Below are 13467 nucleotides of genomic sequence, written 5' to 3'. Positions count from 1 at the left end.
GACCCAGCACCTCGCACAGCTGATTGATAGCTGCCGCGGAGGGAGGGACGCCCATCCCACAGGCCACGCCCCCTTCAACTTCTACAAAAGCGCGCGCTGATTGAAAGCGGCGCTCAGACAGATATATTCCTCCTGAGGCGAATTAGCCGGGAGACGCTCCACTTTTTAAAAATAATTGTATACTTGTACTCACCTGTGTTGTGTTGTGTTTGGTTTTTAAAAAAGCACCTCACTCGCGCTGACCCAGCACCTCGCACAGCTGACTGATAGCTGCCGCGGAGGGAGGGACGCCCATCCCACAGGCCACGCCCCCTTCAACTTCTACAAAAGCGCGCGCTGATTGAAAGCGGCGCTCAGACAGATATATTCCTCCTGAGGCGAATTAGCCGGGAGACGCTCCACTTTTTAAAAATAATTGTATACTTGTACTCACCTGTGTTGTGTTGTGTTTGGTTTTAAAAAAGCACCTCACTCGCGCTGACCCAGCACCTCGCACAGCTGATTGATAGCTGCCGCGGAGGGAGGGACGCCCATCCCACAGGCCACGCCCCCTTCAACTTCTACAAAAGCGCGCGCTGATTGAAAGCGGCGCTCAGACAGATATATTCCTCCTGAGGCGTATTAGCCGGGAGACGCTCCACTTTTTAAAAATAATTGTATACTTGTACTCACCTGTGTTGTGTTGTGTTTGGTTTTTAAAAAAGCACCTCACTCGCGCTGACCCAGCACCTCGCACAGCTGATTGATAGCTGCCGCGGAGGGAGGGACGCCCATCCCACAGGCCACGCCCCCTTCAACTTCTACAAAAGCGCGCGCTGATTGAAAGCGGCGCTCAGACAGATATATTCCTCCTGAGGCGAATTAGCCGGGAGACGCTCCACTTTTTAAAAATAATTGTATACTTGTACTCACCTGTGTTGTGTTGTGTTTGGTTTTTAAAAAAGCACCTCACTCGCGCTGACCCAGCACCTCGCACAGCTGATTGATAGCTGCCGCGGAGGGAGGGACGCCCATCCCACAGGCCACGCCCCCTTCAACTCCTCCTCTCCTCTATAGATATGTGCAACCATAGGACGCGCAGCGGACGAGCGCAGCGGGCGCGCCGATTGCGCGCCGAAGGCGCGCTTAAGGCAAGCTCGTCTGCGCTCGTCCGCGCCCGGCCGGGCCCAGGGGCCACGTCCTCTGGTTTCCCCAGAGGCGACAGACTGGTATACAGCCGAGACCTCTTATGCCAGCTACGGCCACCTATCTCTCCTAAATGCGCCATCCCATTACACCCTTTGGAGATTCCTCGATGCTGTAAGTATTGCAATCTACACTTATGCACTCCAACCACTAAACCATCAGGCGAGCCAATGACCTACTCCATGTTTCTTCTGAACTGTAGGTCCCTCGTAAAACATTGCCTAGAGATCTCCCTATTACTAGAGGAATACTCCCCAGATGCTCTGTTTCTGACTGAGACTTGGCTGAACCAAGACTCTCAGCCAGACCTGGCACAAGCTATCATCCCAGGGTACCAGATAGCACGCGCAGACCGACCTAAGGGCAGAGGTGGCGGCCTCGCAATTATATACAAAGAAGGCTTCATCTGTCGTCACTTATCGGAAGATATTGAGGACTGCGAAAACCTCTCTTTTGCCATCGAATTCTCTCCCAATGCCTGCTTCACCGGCATTCTCATCTACCGCCCTCCCGGCCCTATAGGACAATTTAATACTTCCTTGCTCTCTGTGACCTCTCAGTCGGTTGTCTCCCCGTCCAACTTCTCCCTACTTGGAGATTTTAATATTCATTTTGACAACACACTAGACCTGCAGGCACAAGAGACTAAGTCAAGCCTGGCTGCATATCAACTCGAGCAACGAGTACCATCTGCCACACATGAAAAAGGACATCTGCTGGATCCTATTTTCAGCAACTGTGACCAACTTGAAGTGGGAAACATAACCAGACTCCCCTGGTCAGACCACTTCTTAATAGCCTTCAACTGGACCACAAGCAAACCACCCTCCTCTTCATTTACTATTAGGAAAACCCGTAACTGGTCCAAACTCCCCACTGACAACTGGTTACAAGCTCTAGGTACCATGAAACCCTCCCTTTCCCAAGACCCAATTGCTAATAACAAGAAATACGAAGAATGGATAACCACCTCGCTGGACCAGGTCCTCCCAGAATACGCACCCAAATCCAAGAGACAGAGTAAAACAGCTCCCTGGTACACAGAAGAGCTCAGGAACCTCAAACGTCTCTGCAAAAAACAGGAGAGAAAGTGGCGCACCTCATACAACCCTGAAGTAAAAGCCACATACAGGGAAATGATCAGGAACTATAAACTGGCTATTAAATCGTCGCAAGCTGCCTTCTACAATCTTAAAATAACTACGGCAAAATCTAAATCCAAAGAAATCTACCGCATAGTTAACTCCCTGATCAAACCCCCGCCCCCAGTCACAGATAACAATAACTCTCCAACCAAATGCAATGATCTGGCGGAATTCTTCTTCCAAAAAATTAAAAAAATCTACCTTTCCTTTCCCAATCCCCCCTCCGACTCCCCTGGCCAGAACCTGCACCTGACTTCTAATTCATTCAAGTGCCTAGACTCTTTCCCCTTGATTACTTTGGAAACCGCACAGACATTGGCACAAAAAATAAAATCTGGCTCCCCGTGCGACCCCGCCCCCCCAGGCCCACTGAATCTTGCCAATATTGCTATTCTCCCCACGCTCCTGGAGCTCATGAACTCCTCCATAATCAGTGGGATAGTCCCTCCAACATGGAAGCATGCTATGGTGCGGGCCCTGCTGAAAAAACCTTCTTTAGACCCAGCTAATCCCAGCAACTATCGTCCGATCTCGTTACTCCCCTGGGCATCGAAAATTCTGGAGAAACATGTCAATACCACCCTGACAATGTTTTTTGAAGAAAACCATCTCCTCGACTCCTCCCAAACAGGCTTCCGTACCAAACATGGAACTGAGACGGCGTTACTGGCTGTGACTGAGGAGGCAAGACGGCTCCTGGATCGGGGAGGATCAGTGGCAGTGATCCTCCTCGATCTAAGTGCCGCATTTGACACGGTGCATCACAAAATCTTGCTAACTCGTCTTGCCAACCTAGGAGTGACCGGAGATGCCCTGACATGGTTCAATTCTTTTCTGTCCAACAGAACCTTTCAGGTCTTCGATGGCACATCACGCTCATCCACTCGTCCCTTGGGATGTGGAGTCCCCCAGGGCTCCTCCTTAAGCCCTACGCTCTTCAACGCTTACATGAGGCCACTGGCTGAGGTGGTCCGTCCGCATGGTGTAAAGATCATTTCCTATGCGGACGACACCCAGCTGGTGGTCTCCCTGGCAGAGAAGAGCGGCCTCCAGGCACCACCAGACCTAGCGGCCTGTCTGGAGGACGTAAAGAAGTGGATGATGAGCTCCTGTCTAAAGTTGAATGATGACAAAACTGAGCTGATGATCCTGGGCACAGCCTCCCCCGTCTCCATAGAGCCGAGCTGGCCGTCAAGCATGGGAGTGGCTCCACCCTCTAGAGATAACATCAAAAGCTTAGGGGTCTGGCTCGACAAGTCTCTGAGCTTTAACACACAGGCCACTAAGATCTCAGCCACCTGTTTTGGCCTCCTCAGAGTGATCAAGAAAGTCCTTCCCCTCCTCTGCTTCGAGGCCAAACAGATAATTATACAAGGCCTTATCCAATCCCGCTTGGATTTTAATAACGCCTTATACCTAGGAGCCCCGGATTACACCCTACAGAAGCTCCAACGCACCCAAAACTGTGCTGCCAGAGCACTGTTGGGCATCCCCCGGAGGACCTCAGTGAGAACCAGCTTGAGGACCTTGCACTGGCTACCTATCAGGGACAGAGTAAGATTCAAATCGCTCTGCATTGCCCACCAGACTTTCTGGGAAACGGGCCCAGACATCAACCGACCCCTGATTTCTCCCTATAGGCCGAATAAATCCCTCCGCTCTTCTACAGCATTCCTGGCTGAGATCCCCAGAACTCGCAGAGTTAGAGCAGGAGGACGCTCCTTCTCGTATAACGTCTCCAAACTCTGGAACTCACTCCCTTTGCAGCTAAGAAACAACCCCAACCTGACCACTTTCCGTAAACAACTAAAAACCCTGCTGTTTAATGCTTAGCTAGTAACCTCAGGAGGGTCCCATCTGTTCCAGCGCCTGGACGCCTCAGGGCAGCTGTAGCGCTTTATAAATCTAATTTTCATTTCATTTCATTTCATTTGAAGGACCAACCGGGTCCATGCCTTGACAGGAGGGATCTTTGGTTCCGGGATACACCAGAGCAGGTCTTCATCATCCTGCTCATCCAAATCAGGGTTAACCAAGGGCTCAAATTGACAATTAAAGTCCCCACCAACAATTATTTTGACTGAGGGGTCAAGTGTCTGACTCCTGCCCGCTCCTAACTGGCCTAGAGTAAATATTTATTATGGCTATTTTTGGTGAGTTCAGGGGTGTCAATAACACACGTTGAACATCAGGGGAGTCAGTGGTATTTGGGTAGCTTGAACGCTCAAGTGGGTTCCTATCCAAATTGATAGGCCACCAGATGGGCGACCTCTGCCACTAGTTACTGCCAAGATGTGGAAAGTTGCGTAACCTGGGCTAGCACTCTCCTCTAAAGCCCATGTTTCCTGAATCAGGCAGATATCGTGTGCTGCCATGAAGGTGCCCCAGTCAGGAATAAGTAATTTGCTTTTTAACCCCGCTACATTCCACGAAATAATTTTTATAGTTCCATCATCTACCTTACCAGTGTCTTTTGGATTCCCTGTTGCCATAGTGGAAGAGCCGTCACAGGTAAGAGTCTCTGACTGAACTTTCCTTTCCGTTTTGTCTATACTAGGAACTTCCCCCCCTACAATAGAAACTCCCCGCAGGTGCTTTGCATCCCCCAATTCGCTCCTTCCCACCCAGTTCAAGGAATTGAATAGTGTACCTTCTGCTGAGGTAAGGGTTTTGATATTTCCCTCCAATACAATTAAAGGGTGGATGTTTTACTAGTGTTGTTCAGGACTAATTCCTTGTCGAGTGAGCGTCAATCTACCTGATTCAGTACACTAAACCTATTTCTATGCGCAAAGGATGACAAAGGGGGTGTATAAACATAAAAGTCCTCCCAGCTTGTTTGCCCCTGTTGCACTCTAGATGGACGACCATTTTGGCCCTCGTCATATTTAGCACTTTTACAGTAAGCTTGTCTCAGATGGGGCATAGGATAAAAATAAGACAGGTGGAGGGGGAGGATTTGAGTATTTAATCTAGAGGGAGACATACCACAGATGTAATCAACGGCAGCGATATCCCTAAAATTTATTACTACACAATTCCCTGTAATAGTTTTGGGTCCCTTCCCAATCCAGTCTATTCGTCTTACAAAGAGTATTTCCCCGGAAATATGAGAGGGGAGAGGTCTGTTTACATTAAGCCACTGGATGCACTTATTTTTTAAGTCAGTATGACCTTCATTTTTTCCCTGGCTTAGAAGTGGTACCCCCGTCAAGACTACAACATACGGTAAAGATTCTGGGGGAAGATTAATGGTTTGCAACTCCGGTGAGGTAGCTATAGAAGATGGCTTTATATTTATTGGGACCAAAACATCGGAAGACCCCCTTACCAATCTATATCTTTCGCATCCTGTTTTCTCATCACTGGGAGTGACTTTTGCTTTAGGAGAAACCGGGGCAGGGTTCACAATTACCTGGGGGCCATCAGCAACTGAATTTATACATCGAGGGGGGCTAGCAATTTCCAAAGCTGGCTCATTGTTGGTGGGGGCCAATCGTGTTCCTTGGCTCCTAGTAACACTATCAACTACTAAGGCAGTCCTAACTTGAGAAACCATACCGCCAGCTTCACTAGAGGCAGACTTCCCATGTGGGACTGTTAGGGGCGTTTTCCCCAGACCCATATTATTAAGAGTAGAGACTAATCTATCGATCCTAGATGCCAGGGATTTGATGTGTTTGCCAATAGTCTGATCCAAGAGAGACTGAAAGTCAGCTACTAAGCTAGTAACCCACAGCGGAGCTCCCACATTTGCTGGGGAAGGGCCGGTAGTAGCTTGTACAGAATCGTACTTAGGCCCTATATTTTTATTTGGCTTTTTTACAGGTCTCCTTTTCTTGCCTCTAGGGCCCGGTTTATTTATTATGATGGTGTTTGGGGGAAATGGGGGTGGACTTAGGGATGAATTGCTAGCTTTTGCATCTGTAGGGACCTGGGCACAGGGTAAATCAGCAAATGACAACGTAAGAAAAGAGCTTACGTCAGGAGGGTTTGTTACAATTGCTGAATAGTCCCCTGCTTGCTCTACCAAGGGGGAGGCGGGAGTAATTGACAACCTTCGCTCTGTGTTTTCAATTGCAGTTACCACTACCCCAATAGTTTTTTGAAGCATCTTATCGATAGCCGTTAGCGTAGGGAGGGGTAGTGTCGTGGCCACCTGTTGTCTCGTCACGGGGCGGGAAACTACGACCTTTTGGTTTTTACCCATTATATAGGATGGTTAAAAGAGATAGTCCATTCCTACAAAGCCTTTGCTGAGAAGCCCAAGGGAATAATAATAATCAGTGATAACAGTACCTTTGGGTAAATGTCCAGGCTATCAAGGGTGTCAAATAGCAATGTTAGGGGGGTGGCCCGTCCCGGCCTCCTCCGGCCTCTGACGGCCACAGACGGCCCGCCCTTTGTCCGGGCTTCGTCCGGCGCTTCCCGCGCGCGTCCTCGCGGGACGAGGGACCGGGCACACCTTTAAGCGCCTCCTGGCGCACACAGCTGAGTCTACCTGCCCCTGAGGACTCTGGATGCTATAGTCCAAGGACATCCGGCGGAGTCAAGCCCGGCCGGGCGAATCAGAGGAGCAGGGCACCACCGGTGATAACAAACGCTGGGACGGGGGGGCGAAGCCAAGCCCAGCCCCGTGAAAAAGGAAAAGGCGGCAGAGATCACCAGCACACAAAAGCAGCACACCTCGGGACTCCACACCGGGCACACCTTTAAGCGCCTCCTGGCGCGCACAGCTGAGTCTACCTGCCCCTGAGGACTCTGGATGCTGTAGTCCAAGGACGTCCGGCGGAGCCAAGCCCGGCCGGGCGTATCAGAGGAGCAGGGCACCACCGGTGATAACAAACGCTGGTACGGGGGGGCAAAGCCAAACCCAGCCCCGTGAAAAAGGAAAAGGCGGCAGAGATCACCAGCACACAAAAGAGGCACACCTCGGGACTCCACACCGGGCACACCTTTAAGCGCCTCCTGGCGCGCACAGCTGAGTCTACCTGCCCCTGAGGACTCTGGATGCTGTAGTCCAAGGACGTCCGGCGGAGCTAATCCCGGCTGGGCGTATCAGAGGAGCAGGGCACCACCGGTGATAACAAACGCTGGGACGGGGGGCGAAGCCAAGCCCAGCCCCGTAAAAAAGGAAAAGGCGGCAGAGATCACCAGCACACAAAAGCAGCACACATAGTCATTATTTAGGTGACAATTTCAAGCGTACTAAAACTATATGTAATTTAATATTATGCCCCTCTCCCCTAAATATCTTCAAGTGTACTTTTACAGTTTCCATTCTGCATTAGAAGGAATAGGATTGTTAGACCAACTCAAAATATTGTTGCGAAAGACAAAAAATCTTGAAATGTCTTTTTGGTACTATTTGGCTGGGAGTTTTTATGGGGGGCCTTTTCTAAAAAGTTAACATGTAATTTAATATTGTTTGGCATCATGAGGTCTTGAATTACCTGACAATGATTAATAAATGCGACGTTTTTTTGAACGAGGGAAGCCAAAATATACCTTGCTTTGCACCGCAAAAACCATTAGGGTGACACTGAAAAGAGGATGTAAAAGTCAACTCTTAATGTCATAGCAAGGAAGTTATTTTGCTATATGCCCTTAACCATTGCTGCCCAATCTTCTTATTGTATCATAATGCTGTAGTCTTACATCAATCCCAGGAGCCAAAGCACGTTTGGGTAGACAAGTAATAGGTTACTCTGCGGTGCTTGGTTATAAGAGTGTTGATTTATAATGTTGCCGGTACAGCAAGAGTTTAGGTGTTGTGTTTGCGGTCTTCAGGGATGATCTGAATGTGTCACGCAGAACTTTTAGGTCTACTTATGTATGGAGTGAAGCAAAAAAGAATAAAAGATAAAGCTAATGAACTCTTTCCTGTAAGTTGTTGCAAGGCAGTGAGTTGCCATCATGGGAAAAGAAACTTATCAGGCATGAGCCCCAAATCTGTGCTATAGTAGAGTTACGTCAAGTTTGTTTTTGCTCTTTGAGACATGGATAAGTGTTATATCCACAGTGCTGGATTTTAGACCTTCTGGTTTGAAGCTGTGTCTGTGTCTTGGGTGTGCTGGTTAGAGCTGGATGGTAAATAGTTAAAAAGTGTGTTGCCTCAACTATTATTTTGTATGTAAAGCTCCTAACTCTGCTCTACATTACGTAGTGTTTTTTAGTATCTGAACATGGCATTTTGTTGCGATGAGGGTGCATGAAAAATCAAATCGGGAGTAGAATGCTTTGCCTTGCACTAGTACACAGGGGTGCTGTCTCATAGATTTTCAATACCATTAAATATCTTCTACTGTCAGATGGTTGAAGGTTTTCATTGATCAGATTTTGCACCCTGACTTTGATATGGCTAGTCTTCAATTGATGACTTACTCACTTCCCTTGAAGGGGAATAGAATCTAATTTCAAAGACCCACATTTAAAACAAAATGGTTCATCATATTTATTGGAGGGCAAACGTAATCCATGGAACCAACTAGGTCTAAGTTTGAAAGTTCCATGGTTTCACAAATTCATTCCATTGTCGATTAATTTGCAAGCTCAATTACAGGTGTCATGTAAAGGAGACGTAGGGATCTATTACATGTGTCTCCGTAATCCAGACACTGACAACCCCCAACTATTTATGATGATCACTACCAAACAGATATACTCAACCATAGAAGTTGTCTTGCTATAATCCAAGCCTGTATGTCAAGAATTTGCCTCAACCCCACCATAAAAAAAACTGAATTCTCTAGGGTTTCACATAGATTACACGACTTTATGAAACACTTGTATGTTTGTATTCACATTTATATAGTGCAAACCTAGCTGGTAAGCAATGGAGCATTGTACTTTGAAGTGGAGATTTGAATTTTTGGATTACATAATTACATTTCATACATTTAAATTTTGAGGCACGTTTAGGGATTTTACCAAGTCACACGACTTTCAGTCAACTGCTGAGGCTGACATTAGAAGCCATGTCCCCAGGTTCCAGTGGCACACATTGTGCCACTAAACCACATCTCCTTCAGTCACCCACAAGACATAGTAGACAGCCTTTCACCAACAGTTCCTGCTTCACAAGGTGAAGCCCTTTTCACCTTGAAAAGATTTCAGAACAGCCATCCAAGTCTGGGTTCTAACCCACATGAGTTGAGGCAGTTCCCTGCTTAATGAGATACCCGAATCCCCTCAACCCACTGAAGTTGTTCTCCATTCTACAGCCTGTTTGAGCAAAATACTCAGAAAATTGTAAAGCATCACACTCACATACAAAGAGCTCCACTGGCTCCCCTTGAATGGCAGCATCCCATATAGCACCTATTGCATTATCTACAAGGCTGTCCAAAGCAAGACCTCAATGTACTTTTCCAACAAGATAAAGACCTGTGGTGGGTCTTGCCAATCCTGCCGGAGCACAAGCAAAAGCCTGGATTCAAAGCTCTGATTCAAGAAATGCAAACAACATCCTAATGCAGACCCAGCAGGTGCCCTCCCTACTCCTCTTCGACAAGGAACTAACTTTTCTCCTCTAGAGGGAACATCTTATCACCCCGACTTTCTGCTTCCCCTTGTGCCTTTGAAACCCCCTACCTATAGTACAGCACTCTGCTTCCATGTGGCTGGGTCCGCACTATATAAACCCCATCCTCTCAGTGGATTTCTCAGCTGACAGTATGGGGCAGTTTTACTATGATTTTGGGTCGGGTTGAATCACTTTGGTGGGGCAGCCAGATGCAAAATCCTTTTTGGTATTTACTAAGCCATGCAAAGCCCATTTGCGCGGTTTAGTAAATACAAAGTAACGCAATGCAGCGCACTATGCTGTCTTGTGTTACTTGGCTTTGATAAAGCGCTCAGTGGGTGGAGTATGGGTGTTTCCATGCATCCACACTTGGATTTTGATGCATTCCCCGATTTAATAAGCCTGGTACACCTGGGAATGTGTCAAAGTGCTACACCTTACCCAGTGAGGCTTAATGAGGAGAAATGTTTATTTCTCCTCCTGCTTCCTCTTTCTATGTGTATTGCATTCTGCAGCACAGAAAGAAAAAGGAATATGCCTCTAAGTACTGCTTTTTTTTCAGGAACGTATCCCATCCTGCACAAAAACAATCCTGCCTGTAACACAGGCACCCTTGCACCGTGGTGCAAGGTTGCCTGCATTAGTGCTAGGCAGCCTCATGTGCGTCACTGCAGAGAGAGAGCTGAAGTGAGCCATATCTTAGTATATGCGCAAGCGAGTGCAGCAAATTACTTGCCTTGCTGCACTGCGTTGTGTGAATGCTAATTAAATCTGCCCATATGTGTTGTTAATGTAGAGGTGTGCACTATGTGTTCTACTGTCTGCTAACCAACTACGAACTCACTTTCGATGTAGCAATCTTGATTATAATGGATACCCAATCATGGTATGTCAAGAAAGACTGATCTTTTCATTGAGCTTTTCATTCTGACTTCTCTATTTGATTTGGACATTGTATTGAAGATAACTGGCATTTGGCCAGAATACCTACGCAAGTATCAGTTTGGGGCTTTTCACTTAAGGGCTTGGCTAGTTTCTGCTAAAGCATTACCCAATATAGGTTGGAGTTAGTGGTGTACAATAATGAAGTTCACCTACTGCCAAATCCTGAATTACAGAGGCACTGTGCAGCTGCCAATGGTATATGGTTTTATATGATTATTTCTATACCTATTGTTAGACTGTCTGGGCTGCCTATTATACAGGATATTTGATCGGAGATGGAATGCTGGGCTAACAGAGCCTCCTTGAATCCAGTATTTGCTTGGCCAAGCAGTCACAGCCTGACTGTTATTTCTTTTTCAGTCTTTACGCCTTTTCTCTTTATCTTTCTCTCACTGTTTCTCTCTCTTCACTTACAGCTTTCTCTCTCTTTGCAGTGTCACGATTTTGAAAAATGGGGATCGGATGTATGTGATCACTATCTTGAGATATGGGAGAGGTTAATAATAGGGTAGGATTGGGAGCATCCCGCACAATGTTTTTCACGAGAATCAAGCAGATAACTCCCTTGGCAGATGAGAATTGGAAGAAAGTAAGTGAGACCGTAGAAAGTTCTGCATGTGTTTGAATCATTTCTAAGCTGGGTCCAACAAATATTTTTACTCAGAAAGGGAAGATTTAGTGGCATCGCTAGTTGGATGACAAAATACCAAGTTTTTACATACACCAACAAAAATTTTAAATTCAGAATTTTCACCACCATTTTATTGTCAAGGTCCTGAAGACTTATATCATGAAGATGTATATATCCTTAGTTTAGGTAGATAAGTAGTTAAGAATAGTAGCCCTATACTTAGCTATATATACTTATCTTGACTATAAAGGTATAGTTGATATTCTGGATTCATTATTTTTGCAGATCGATGTAAAAAAACTCAATATTGTGGTAGACTACCGCATCATCATATGTGAATCTCCACATTCCAGGACCTGAACCAGTATTGGCACCAGACTACCGCCACTGAAAGGGATACTAAGGTATTCACTCTCAAAACAACAAAATAATTATCTGATGTGAATTGAATTCACTTCTTCACTTCTTTATAGTTTACAACCTCAGAGGTAGTCCGATCTCTCTTCTAAGGCCACTGAATGCAGCCGAAAGTTTTTAGGGTGGGGTTGAGCAGTATCAGCTGCATAGGCCTCTTTTGCCAGATTTAATTCACTTGTCTACAGAACCACTGGTGCTGCACCTTTAAAAGACACTGAGGAGTTGCCCTCAGATTTAGAAAGGATTGGATGGAATTTACCTTTAGAGTCCTTCGGAAATGTGACTGTATTACATGCATGCATTGTCTTAGCTGTAAGTGTGAGTGCAGGTCCTAGTATTGTCTCTCTCCTGGAAGTCTGCCAGCTGTAATATTAGGCCACAGGTCTCTTCCAGAGAGCTAGTGTACCCGCATCCCAAGAAATAGTAGGCATGTGTGATGGACCGTTCACCATATATTTAATGTGCTCAAAGGTTTTCCTGTCCCTGGTGGGTCTGGACCAATTTGGCACCACTGCCTAACTACAGATCCTAGAACTCAGCAATGGAATTGTCTCTGGGTGGTGCTCTAAGCACACAGCAAGCATTTCTTTCCCTTGCACTACTCTGGGCATGCACACTATAAAAGTAGGTGCATGTATCATCAAACACTCTTGACCCATCATCTCCTGTGCTTGCTTTATCGTACTCATATCATCATGTGTCTTATTTGCATTGGAGAGCAATGCTTCAGAGTGAGCTTCACATTCAGTCTTGGTGACAGTAGTTAGAATTTGTTGATATTAGCTAACTGGTGGTCTCCAGAGAGGTAAGGAAAACCTCCCATGTGGCATTGTGATTCGTTTTTGCTCTTATAACGAAGTACATGAAAATATTTTTATAGGCAAAATGAAGGATTCTACTGCTTTTCTGAAGATTGGATTGGGACTTAAAACACCAGTGCCTTAGTTCCTCTCATTCATCTAGGCATTTGCGTGGCGTCCAGGATCTAGTCACCTCTTATTTTATGATGAAACCAGAGGAGCAGTACTTACCAAAAGATGAAAGCTTACACTGATGACCTAGAGCACCACGTTCTACTGCCAAAGATCAGAGATTTGGAGCTTATCAAAGGCGAGGGGTCACACAGAGCAAGAGGAAAACACAAAGTTTTGTGTCAATGGTTTATGGCTAGGTCCCTGTTGGCTACGGTGGCAAAACGCACCAAGAGTAGAGTGATGGAAGGAATGCTTAAATTAATCTCGGCCACTTGCAAACACATGGGCCAAATTCCAGGCCATTGTTTTTCACCCAGTGTGCCACATTTGGTCTGTGTCCAGCCATATCAAAATCTGTCTTGGTCCTATTCCTAAAGAAACAGTTCATCCCAGTCTACTTGGCCCTTAACTGTGAGCTGCAGCTTGAGTTGCGTGGCTCAATAAACACACAACCCGCGTTAGGCATACCAGTAGCACTCAGAGCATCAAATTAAACAAACAGCAAAGTGATAGAAAGAATGCTTGAATCAATTATAGGCACTGGCAATCGCTCAGAATTAATTGTGCCCATCGTTTCATGTCCACTGTGCAGCTTTAGAGAGTGACCAGCTTAATCCAAATCAATTTTGGCCCTGCTTCTGTAGA

At 46.4% G+C, this 13467-nt stretch overlaps 1 pseudogene across 1 annotated transcript in view; it reads left to right on the top strand.

The window, feature by feature from the left end:
• The window catches only part of LOC146796156 (cyclic nucleotide-binding domain-containing protein 2-like), a 462048-nt pseudogene that overhangs the window by 115784 nt on the left and 332797 nt on the right, over positions 1-13467 (top strand). The window lies entirely within an intron of this gene.

The sequence above is a fragment of the Triturus cristatus genome, chromosome 10, assembly GCF_964204655.1.
Source record: "Triturus cristatus chromosome 10, aTriCri1.1, whole genome shotgun sequence".
In the NCBI taxonomy this organism is placed as follows: Eukaryota; Metazoa; Chordata; class Amphibia; order Caudata; family Salamandridae; genus Triturus; species Triturus cristatus.
The sequence above is the reverse complement of the archived record's forward strand: the minus strand, read 5'-3'. Positions and strand labels throughout refer to the sequence as shown.